This window comes from Ananas comosus, linkage group 3 (assembly GCF_001540865.1).
Source record: "Ananas comosus cultivar F153 linkage group 3, ASM154086v1, whole genome shotgun sequence".
Classification (NCBI taxonomy): Eukaryota; Viridiplantae; Streptophyta; class Magnoliopsida; order Poales; family Bromeliaceae; genus Ananas; species Ananas comosus.
In genome coordinates this window covers 6,600,480-6,611,944 of record NC_033623.1, presented here as the reverse complement: position 1 = coordinate 6,611,944, position 11,465 = coordinate 6,600,480, and the positions used below count along the sequence as shown (strand labels likewise).

At 40.2% G+C, this 11,465-nt stretch overlaps 1 long non-coding RNA gene across 1 annotated transcript; it reads left to right on the top strand.

Annotated features, from left to right (window-relative positions):
* On the top strand, window positions 7,246-9,982 carry LOC109707191. The gene is made up of 3 exons (XR_002215432.1): window positions 7,246-7,579; window positions 7,801-8,085; window positions 9,838-9,982. It is a non-coding gene; the product is annotated as an uncharacterized LOC109707191 (long non-coding RNA).

The following is an 11,465-nucleotide window of genomic DNA, read 5'->3' as shown; positions in this document are numbered from 1 at the left end:
AAGTAAAATCGAGGGGAAAACAGAAAAAAAAAAAAGTGAAAAAAGAAATACACTGGGCAAGGAGTCGAAATCGTTAAATTTCAGCGGCCAAAATTTGAGCCATTCTTAGAATAATTAGTGAAAATCAATTGATTTTCTACGTTTTACAAATCCAGTCAGAACAGTCCACACTGCAGCCCTTGGGCTGGACGTCCCGTATTTAAGTCTGGTGGTCTACCCCAGAATAGTCACCAAAGAGGGAAAAGCATTCGTTTCTACCTGCAGCAAGCCTTAATTTACTTCTCATGGCAAGCGTGCAGAAGCCTTATTTTCTTTCCATTTAGAAAGCGTTTACCAAAGCTGCTTGTTTGCAATGGGAATCGGCAATCAAAATATTTATCTTTTTCTTACGAAGGGTTAGCAAGATTTTATTAATACGGGAACGCCAACCTAGCTTTAATACGGGAACACCAACCTGGCTTCCTTGCTCCTGTTATTCGGACGCTACAGGACTGCGAATCATGTTTTAAAAGCAATTAAATTGACCATGCAATCTTCTACGCCGGAGAGTCTACAGCAATCCTATTTATTAAACAACCAAAGTCTTGTTCTTCCAAATATTAGATTATTTAGTGTCAACTATCCTTTCCACATCACTGATTATTTAAGACTCCTGGCTTTCCTCCTCTAATTCTCCATTGCCTGTTTCCTCCATCTATCCCACAACTGTTTCCTCCGTCTATCCCGCACCCCGGGAAAGAAACCCCAGAATAAGCTTTAAGTGCAGCCTTGGTCCTTGATACTGTCATGAATGTGATTTTGTGAATAGTAGAGGATATATTTCAGCTAACGCTAGACATATTCTTAAGGATTTTATATCCTTAAGATACATGAAATTGAGACATCAAAATTGTGAAATCCCATGTTTATTTTATAGCAGGAATCTGACATCGCAAAAGTTTAAAAGTTTTGTGGAATTTTACATTCTCTCAAAACATTGGATTTAAAAACCCACCTCCTCCATTGGTAAATTTCTTTTTCAAAGAAAATTTTTTAAGGACTGAAATATTATTTTGCAACATCTATATCAATTCCAAAAATTTAAATTGAGTAAACAGATAAAAAAAAGTTCAATTTAAGAATATTTAAATAGATTTTATATTCAAATTGTTAATAATTTTATATGATTAATTTAGTGTAAAATTATATATAATATCAGTCTCTATAAAAAAAAGGTATTATGGTAATTTGTTGATATAGTTCGGTAATTTTTATGTTGAACTAAAGCAGGCATAATATATTTCTGTATATTTTAAGACATGTACTAAATAAAAATATTTCTATCAGATAGAAATCTATCATGATGAGTATGTTTTTTGAAAAGTTAATTCCGGACAGAAAATTTTAAATTCGAGTAGGTTCTAAAGGTGTAGGATCTAAAAGGTGTAGGGCGTCTGTAGAAGTTGTTTGAGATGTGTTATAGTTCACACAGTACTAATACTAATTATGATGTAACCTTGATCATTTTGGAAATTGACACCATTACATACATGTAGTTGATTGCATCATAATGATAGTAAGTGCAACTTCTTTTATGCATTGTTAGTACATGATTTTTATCTTGATTAGTAGCATACTTTTTACAAATAATTATAAGAGTTTGGCTACAATGCTATCGATAACATCTAGCACTTGGTGCTACTAAGTTTTATGCCGTTAGATCTATCACCCGGATCATTTCTACACATTAGATCATAGTTGTGAGGAAGTGAATTCTCGAAATACGAGAGTTAGACTTCATGTAAAACCGACCAAGGGTCGTGTTGGTAAGCTTTGGAAAAGCCAAAGATGTTAAAATCACCAAAAGGTGCATTGGAAATGAGTCCACGAGAGCAAATAGTGCAAAACTTGCACTGGAGCAAAATTGCTCTCGGGGACCGGTCCCTGGCAGGGAGGGACCGGTCTCATCAGCTGGTGTCGCGGGGTTGCTTGAGGCAACCGGTCCCTGGCAGGGAGGGACCGGTTCCCGAACGCGAACCCAGCGAGAAAAGCCAAAAATTGGCTAAGTCCTGAGATTCCAGTTCTCGGGAACCGGTCTCTTGGGGAGGAACCGGTCTCCCGAGNGTAAAATACTCAAATGACGTAAATGTTGAATGGTTGTAATAGTTAGGCTATCTCTCTTTATACACTTGTATATTACTTGTGGTTCTTGCTCTTAGATGTATTGCACCTGTGTGCATCGTGTTCGATCGTGTATGTTAATTAAGCATTCCCTGGGCGCTTAACTGTACATGATCTGGTTGTTTCGCCTTGGGCGGACAGGGGAGGTGCTGTCCGTTCGGCATCTGTTCGACGCGCCCGAACCGGACCAAATTGGTAGCGGTCTCGGGGCGTGACAATAATATTCAACAAACCAGCTATTCAACCCTAGGGGACTAGTATTGTAAGGTACCGGACTTCTAAAATTATGAAGTTACGGTGTACATTTGGTTGGAAAGCCATTTGAATGGTTCCGGTAAGGTTGCGGTAGAATGTAATATACCGGATTTTAAATATAAAAATAAAAATAAATAAAAATAGTATGAAATATTATTTTTATTGGATTTAGAGGAGTAAAACATAAGTCAGAAGTGACTTGTGCTGAAATCGGAATGAAAACAGAAGATCTAGAATTTTCTGTTAGAAACGAGACAGATAAATTAGCAGAAAATGCACAGTGTCAGAAAATTATGAAAACTGGAGGATAAGTCAGAATTATTTTTATGAGGCTAGATTTAAAGTTTCATGTCATTTTGACACCCGGAAGGTGGAAAATAAAATCTGACAGTTATCTAATAAAGATTACAGTTCGGTACAGTTTTTAGTGACCAAATAAGGTCGAAATTGAAAACTTAAGATATATTCTTACTCAGTACATTAAACCGAGCCTGCCTGTCAAATTTGAACCCAAACGGATATTCAGAAGTGCTCCAACTGTTTCGAACTGCTAAACTAGCCGGAAATAAATAGTGTTTTGGGGTGTTAATGTATAAAGAAGCCATTGCTTCTTCTTCCCCTCAGCCCACCATGGCGACACATGCACGCATGGGAAGGGAGAGAGAAACTCTCCTTTCTCTCTCTAAAGATCTCTCTTATCTCTCCAAATCTCTCGCTCAAATTCGCGGCGTTGGTGGAGAAGATGCTTGCGAACGCGTTGGAGGCGACGGATCGAGCTTTCGTGCGCCCGTTGGAGCGGCATGTTTTCGTTGCGGTATTCATATTATGGTAACCTTTTGGGATTTGGATTAATCCTTAGCTTTAAGTGTTCTAATAGCCTCTAATGAGCTTTGTTAGCATGTTGATCTATTTAATTTGGATTATTTGGAGGTTAATTGCATATTAGGGCTCCGAATGGAGTTTTGTAAAATATAAGGGTTTGATCTAATTTGACCCTCCGTAAACCTAATTGCTAGGTAAACGAACGCGTTGGCGAAGTCGGTTCGACGATTCGTCGAGCCGTTGTGAAGTTATTAAAGAAACGGACGTTAGTCTTCATTTCCGCCTGGAGGGCCGAGGCGACGTCGTAAAATCATGGAATCGGATTTGAGGCACCGTAACAACAAAACGAAGACCCTTTTTGCCCAAGGCTGCGAAGCGATGCGCGGTTGGTGCGCAATTGCAAGTTCCGGCGGAACTGAGCACCGGATGCCGCGGGAGGCCGATTGCAAGTGTCGACAAGCAATCGGAATGCGAAATGAGGTGGGTTGTGCTTACCGAAGCGATTAGGTCGCCCTTTATGTTTAAGAAATATATGAATTCACATTGATGCATATAGTTGTATTGGTAGGCTTACATGATAATATGAATACTTGAAACACATTATGTAGTTGATATTACCTACCAATGAGATGAAATGTATAATGAATTAAATGCTAAAAGAATGTATGAGATGCTAAGTATAGACTACTTTGAATGATGATTATATATATGTTGACATATCATGTGATGCTAGTAATATATGTGCATGATGACATGTTGTGAATTAACATATTGTGGATTATGTTAAATAGAAACATATACATGATGACATATATTACATATGATAGAAGAATTATGCATATTTCCATATTGCGGAATATAGTAGATGAATTATGCATGTTGAACTTGGTCGATTAGAGAAATTGACTTTGGAAAATAAGAATATATCGAGTGGCATTAATGTAGTGTATTTGATACTAGAGGTTTGTGAACCTAGGGATAGGTGAATCTCTTAGAAAATACCTTGTGGATAAAGAACTTAGTAAACCTAAGTACCCTCACATGGAGAGGTTGTCGATGAGTTATTGAGATATTGACCCTAGTTGTAGGGCATCCTCACTTGGAGAGGATTTGATTGGGTTGTGGACCCTAGTTGTAGAGTATCCTCACTTGGAGAGGATAGATCTAGCTCACAGTCTGCGTTTGGGATGGTATAGCCATCCAATCCCCACATGGAGGGGATTGTCGTCGAGTACTCCGGAGTGTCGTGCGACTAGGACCACTTGGAGGTCCGGACCACATGGAGGTCCGCAGACGGTCCCGGGCTTGGGTGCACTTGGAGCTCCCTCCCCACTTTGGGATTGAAAGGTGAGTTATTGGCGAACCCTAGGGCTTCGCTACAGATTGGGTAAAAGAACAGTGAACAATGTCATTGAACATTATTATTCGAACATGGATCGAATTCGTTAGCATGATAGTAAACCTTTACTATTTGATGCATGGTATGAGTTTTAGTTGCATCCCAGTTGAGTGGATTTAGGGCTGAGGTGCATGTGAGACATCCTTCACCTTGAGCCTGGCTTTGTGCGGTATTCCGCGTATGATTGACTCAAGACCGGGTCGAGTGGATAGCTTATGAAAGCAGGTTAAACCTTATGAGCAGAATTGTAATTGACAAGAATCTAAGATAGAGGAAAACTTAGAAGTCAATTGGTTGAACTGTGAATAACAGGAATAAAAGTAGTATCGATTGAACTACTAGTTGGTTGCATGGTTGCATAAACTGCATGAATTTCATATTGCATATTGTGAGGCACAACATGTATTTCAATACTTGAATATATATATCTGTTGGATATCTGTTGGACTAACATGTTGCAGGGCCTCCTTAGACCTATTGGTCGAGCTTTTCCCTTGGGTGGCCGTACCCACTGGGAACCATGGAGTTGGTTCTCACCCCACGTTGTTTTGGGGTGTTACAGGTTCGCACGTGAGCGGCGCGGCGGGGCAAGGCGAGGGCGTAGCTCCATAGAGCGCCCTACCCCAGAGACCAGAGATAGAGGTACCCCGAATCGGCATAGCCTAGGGGTAGAGGGAAAAGAAAAAGAGCAAACTTGTAATAATATTGCGATTATTAATTGTATTTGGAAGAAAATGTAATGTAATAATGCTAATGTGATGTAAAAATGAATCTAATGGGAATGCTTGTAATAACATAGGATGTGTTATGTTGTTTGATACCTTCCTTATGCAATCTTGCTTGAATACCGTTCCTGGTTGGAACTTCTTGTACTTGTATTGATTGCGACGCCTAGGATGTACAGGGGAGATTCTGTCCGTTTGGCGGTCTGTCGGCGGCGCCGCGAACTCGGCCAAATAGGCGGGTGGTCGCGGGTCGTGACAACTATCATCCTAACCACACATCTCTTTATCCAAGGGCCAAAAACTTAATAGCACAAATGACTTGGTGCTATTAATAGTATTCTAACCTAATTCTAATTATGATCGCATATTCTTGTTTGGCACCTAGTAATTGGTGGACCGTGCAATGTCAAATAGACTATATAATAATCTTGAAGCAATAATATTTTACATGATGGTCGCTTGCGCTTATAGATACTGCACGCTACTGCCTCTAACAAGGATCACAACTTAGTAAAAAGTGCCTTCTTTGGAGAAGTCACCGGTGGCCACCCGGTTAGGCTATACGAAGCAAGTATAGACTCGTGACCTAAGTGTCAAAGTGTGATTCGATTTATATTGCATAAAAATAATACTTGGATAGTAACCGCCTGTCTGCATTATAATGATGATAGGAACATTCATATGCATCTAATTATGTCATATTATTATGTTTGGGATGGTGGCTGCCCGCACAATAGCTTGATAATTGAAACAACTGCATTCATGTATTAATACATTTTGATAGGTGTATATTTTGGATAGTTGCTACCCTAGTGATATGAATTGTAAGTTACATGGATTATTCTTGGATCTCAATATAAAGCCCAAACTCTTGGAATATACTGTGTAGAGATTATAAATTGATACTAATTGTACATTATTTTCGTTATCATTCTTAGTCCTAGTTGGGGAGCTTGCCACTTTTAGGCAGTATGTTTTCTCACTCATTATTTACTAATTTTCGGTAAATAAGGAGTGAGCAGGTGAGTCCTCGAGTTGTTAGTAGTAATGTCCTAAATAAAGGTATTTTGGGGATATATATTTTGAAAACTAAAAAACACTAGGACTCATTATACTATTTGAATGTTGGGTGTAACTACAACTTGAGTAGTATTTGAGAAGTAACTTCCACTAATTTGAATAGCCTATTATTTGTAATCTTTTTGGAAGACCTTGAATTTTTAAGTTGTGTTGTTAAATTTTCTAGGTATATGTCTAAATTTCATATTTCTATGATATCATATATTACGTCACACCCCAGCTTAGGCAGTGGAATTCCCCTTTGCCTCGGCCGTGTTAGAACCGCCGCATAGTTAGAGCCTCCCCTGCCGGCATGAAGCAGTGAGTTACTACTTGTACAATCATCGATCTCCATAACATAGTAGACACATAAAGCAAGCTACATACTATAAAATACTGCTTTTTTAATCTCCAAGTTACAACCATTTTCTTAATGCAACTGTAATATACCGGATTTAAATATAAAAATAAAAATAAATAAAAATAGTATGAGATACTATTTTTATTGGATTTGGAGAAGTGAAATATGAGTTAGAAATGACTTGTGCTGAAATCGGAATGAAAACAGAAGATTTAGAATTTTCTGTGAGAGACGGGGCAGATAAATTAGCAGAAAATGCACAGTCTCAGAAAATTATGAAAATTGGAGGATAAGTCAGAAATATTTTTATGAGGCTAGATTTAAGGTTTCATATTTTTCTGACACCCGTAGAGTGAGAAATAAAATCCGAAGGCTATCTGATAAAGATTGCAGTTCGGCACAGTTTTCAATGACCAAACGGGGTCGAAACTGAAAACTTAAGATATATTCTTACTCAGTACGTTAAACTGAGCCTGCCTGTCAAATTTGAGCTCAATCGGACATTCAGAAGGGCTCCAACGAAACTTATCAGATTTAGGGACTGAATTGAAAGATTGAATAGTTGAGGGGCTAACTCGTAAAAAGGGATTAAATCCCTTTCTTCCTCAACCGTGGCTGCCCCAAACCGAGCCACACACACACAAACGCACACCCACACACGCATGGAAGGGAAAAGAGAGAAATCTCTTTCTCTCTCTAGATTTCTCCCGAAGAGAGAGGATTTTGGTGGAGGTTGATGCTCAAGGAGGATTTTTATCTTCTCCAACTTCTTCCTCTCCATTGGAGCAAGGTTTGAAGGTAAGCTTTTGCTACCCTTTAATGGTAGATCTCTAGATATGGGGTTTTGATCTCTAGAAATGGATTTAGAGTTATTCTAGCATGCTAAATAGACGATTGATGCTTGAATCATAGATCGATTTAATGATTTATTGCCTAGTTGTAACCTAGGGCTCTAAAATGCTATTTTTGCAAATAGATGGGTTTGATCTAAATTGGTTGTATATAAACCTAATTGATAGGTAACGAAACACGTTGGCGAAGACGGTTCGGCAATCCGACGAGCCGTTACAAAGTTATTAAAGAAACGGACGTTTAGGCTTCGTTTCCGCCTGGAGGGCCGAGGCGACGTCGGAAAATCGTGGAAACGGATTTGAAGCACCGTAGCGAGAAACCGAAGACCTATAATTTCCAGATCGCGAATCGGAGGTCGTTTGGTGGTCGCGCACGGATTGGGTCGAGCCGAGCGGCGTGCGCCGCGGGAGGCCGATTGCAAGTGACGACGAGCAATCGGAACGCGGTAAAAGGTGGGGGAGTGCCATCCCGAAGCAATCGGGCTTCTCCTTATGTCTAAGTATTTCTATGTTGATCAATTATGCATATTGAGCATGATGCATTATAGGGTGATAGTTGATGGTTGGTTATATATATATATATATTGCATGCTTCTTGAAAGAGTAATGTATTTGGCTTAGTGCTTATATCTAGCATGCTTGAGGTTTATATATGTGATGTGAAACCCTATAATGAGATGATAGGTGTGGATGAGAACTTAGTAATGTATTGGCTATTGCATTGGAAACTCTAAACTGTCATTGATCAAGTTGCATATTATGGTGTTGCATATAGGGTGTTTAGAAACTTGTATCTATATTTGCATGCTAGTGTTAATGTAGCTTGGTAGATATAACACTTGAATCTAGTATGCATGAAGTTAGTATGTGCACCTTAACCCTATATGAGATGATATGTGACGGATTGGAACCTAGGCAAATGATAACCTAGTGTTTGTGTTGTGTGAACGAAGAACCTAGTAAAGTGTGAACTAGAGTCTTGGAAACTTGTAAAGGACGAGTGGCATCTAGTTAATGTTAACCTATGACGAGTGGCATCTAGTTAATGTTAACCTATGACGAGTGGCATCTAGTTGATAGCACATATGAGAACCTTAGTGTAGTTGAAACACTGAAGGTTGAGTATTAGACTGGCATTGAGTTGATGAGTTGTTACCCCTAGATGATAGGGTGTTTCCAGTTGATGACATTATCCTTAGTTGATAGGATGTTCCCAGTTTATGATGTTCCCAGTTTATGAGATTGGATCGAGCTCACTTAGCCTGTCTGCACCTGTGGAGGTAGCTCCTCACAGGTAGTGCACTCCGGAGTTTGGCACGCGAGGGGGCCAGTGTAGTTGCCCTTGGACCAGTGTAGTGTCCGCAGGCGGTCTCGGGGTAGGTGAATAGCTAGCCACCTCCCTAGGAGACTTACAGACGTGAGACTGTGCACGAGCCTCGAGTTCGCTGAGAGATTGGGTAACCTGATGAGTTACATTGTGTATAACAGCCTGGCACTTAGCCTTAGCCTTATTGATGAACCTAGTAGTATGATAATTAGCCTCCACTATGAGTTGCATCGACATTGAGTATAGTCGCTTGGTAGTCAGAGTAGTGGATTTGCCTACATACAGTGAGTGACATACTATTCCTTCACCTATGAGATTTGAGCGAGGTAGCCTGTACCTAGTCGAGATTGAGTCGGACCGTCGAGATGTGAGTCGGGTGAGGAGCGGGGTAGCTCTTTACCTAGGACTTTCGAGATTGGGTCGGACCTACAAGATATGAGTCGGGCAAGGAGCGGGGTAACTCTTTGTCTAGGACCTTTGAGTTATGAGTTAGGCGGGAAAAGAGCGGGGTAGCTCTTCACCTCCTGGATTTGAGATCTTAGGCGAGTTAGCCTAGCGGATTGGGTAATAACATGAATAGCATAAGAGGATTGCATTCATACTATGAATAGACATAGTGCATTGCATAACTATGTTATAGTTGTATTCATTTCACTGTTGAGGCATATTAGCATGATAGTAGATTGTTGCTAGATGATGTTCCATGCATTTTTTACATTGATGGCATAGTAGATATAGTAGCAGTTTATTTCCATATATCTTTCTATCTATCTATCTGTGCCAGCTTAGACCTAGTGGGAAGATCGGCGGAGTCGGCGGCCGAACCCACTGGGAACTATATTTATATAGTTCTCACCCCGTGTGGTTTTGGGGTACAGGTACACACGAGAGCGGATCGGCAGAGGATCGCGGTATGGGCTTAGTGCCCTAGTGCTAGTTGGTAGTTTACTTTCCTATTTTGCATTAGAGTTACCCTATACATGTATTGAGAGTAGATGATGTATAGGATATGAGGTATCGAGATAAATGTAAAGCTAATGTTTATCTTTGGAAGAATGTAAGCTTATATTCATATTTTGGTAAAGAAAGCTAAGTTGTAATTAAATGTATCAAGTTGAATGGTTGTAATAGAATAGTTAAGTATCTCTCTTTTATTTCACTTGTATGTTTGCTACTCGTGACGCTTGCTCTTGTAATGTTCAGCACTGTTTGTGCTCTCGCTGTTGTTGCATGATCATGTATGTATTCAAGTTAATTTCCTGGGGACTTGTTGTACATGATCTCGTTGTTGAGCCTTGGGCGGACAGGGGAGGTGCTGTCCGTTCGGCGGTCCGCCCGCCGCGCCCGAACCGTGCCAAATTGGTAGCGGCCTCGGGGCGTTGGGGCGTGACAGCAACAATAAATCCAACTCTCAAAATAAACACGAACATTTCTATTGTTTCACTTGCTAACTAGATCAAAATGAGACGAGGGCCGGATCACCATTATGTAGAGTACTGAATTTTAGCAAATTGTAGAGTTCTAGTATGAGAATAGCATTTCGAGCTATTCTGAAAGTTTTGGTTGATGTCTCATGAGTGTTGATCCGTTTTCGGAGCTTAATAGGGGTGAGAATAGATTTTGACATCAGAATCTACAAACTGCAGTTTTTGTGTGTTGAGTACCGGTACTAGGATGAGATACTCAATAGAGTGCAGGTTTAGACTACTCTCGGGTTTTTGCGAAACCCAGCTGAGGTACCGATACTAATTGGAGTTTACCAGTACTGCATCGGATGGGTACCAGAATGCAATAGAAACAGAAATTTTCAACATTCGAATTTTGTAGAACTGAGCCCCTGGTATTGGAACTGCCCGGGGTACCAGTACTCAATTTCGTGTACTGGTACTCAATGTTGTAGAAACTGTTTCGTGCAGTTTATAATTTTCTATGTTTTGAGGGACCTAAGTGGGATTGTGCTAGTGGAATTATAACCCACATCACCCTTATTTAGTCCTCTCATTTGGGTTGAGAAGGAGAAAGAGGAGGTACATAAGATACCGAGTTTTGAAGCACTATACTAAACTTGGGCCAATTGGACAAGATACAATTGAGAAGTAATTTAAACATGCTCAAAAATGAGATTTGAGGGCTTTGGAATGATTAGAAGTGGATTAGAGGCTCAAGGAGCGAAAACGAGAATTTGCGAAAAATGTCGATTTTTGAGCTTTGGATCTTTGGGTTCCGGACCTTGATCCAAGGTCCGGACCTTGACTGACTGTGCGATAGACAAGCTACAGGTTCCGGAACCTGAAGCCAAGGTTTGGAACCTCTTAGGTCCTGAACCTGCGCACGCCGATAGCCCAAATTGAGGGCATTTTGATAATTTTGATGGAGGGAAATAGGTTAAAAGAGCTAGGGTTCTTTTTCACGTCCATCGACTCCATCACTCTCTCTTTCTTACTCTTTCTTCTTCCCACTTTCTCTCTCTAGATCTCTCCCAAACTTAGGGTTTTAGTGGAGATTG